This window comes from Prunus dulcis, chromosome 1 (assembly GCF_902201215.1).
Source record: "Prunus dulcis chromosome 1, ALMONDv2, whole genome shotgun sequence".
Classification (NCBI taxonomy): domain Eukaryota; kingdom Viridiplantae; phylum Streptophyta; class Magnoliopsida; order Rosales; family Rosaceae; genus Prunus; species Prunus dulcis.
Window position 1 is genome coordinate 43,846,985 of NC_047650.1, and position 415 is coordinate 43,847,399.

Here is a 415-nt window from a genome sequence, read left to right on the forward strand (position 1 = left end):
TAGCCCTATCACGATGCAAAATTGCTGCGCCGTGAATTGGATGACCTTCTTGCCAACAATGAATTTGATCCCGTTCAGTTGGGAAACTGTCTTGGGATCAGCTTTCCTGAGCAGCAACCCGTGGACAATCGGAGAAGTCCACTTGAGGTCCTCAATCCCTAGGAGATGACCAAAACAACTCTGTTCAAACATTTGCAGCTGTTGTTCAGTGAATTTCTCCTTGATCGTAGTGATTGCCGTCTTCGTATGGGATAACGACAATGCTTTCCCTTGGAATTTTTGTTCCTCCGTAATCATCAACTTCATTTCACCAACCATATTTCCCTGCATGCCAATATTATAAACAGAATTTCAGTCGGTTGCAATCTACACAATAACAAGCAATAAACAATCACCACTTATGAACAGCCTATTA